Here is a 207-nt window from a genome sequence, read left to right on the forward strand (position 1 = left end):
ACAATATTAATAACAATAATGAAAATAATAACCTCATAAAAATGAGAATACACAAAAAAATAAGCTTTCCCTTTCCCTTCTCCCCCCCATGCCCCTCTTTTCTGTTCGGAAAAAACATTTTTCCCTAATTGGCAATGATTGGCACGCAATTGGCCCGGGTAATTCGCGAGAACTGATCATAGTCCTGGTCCTTCTCGCTGTTGGGAA

The sequence above is a fragment of the Penaeus monodon genome, chromosome 28 (genome assembly GCF_015228065.2).
Source record: "Penaeus monodon isolate SGIC_2016 chromosome 28, NSTDA_Pmon_1, whole genome shotgun sequence".
In the NCBI taxonomy this organism is placed as follows: domain Eukaryota; kingdom Metazoa; phylum Arthropoda; class Malacostraca; order Decapoda; family Penaeidae; genus Penaeus; species Penaeus monodon.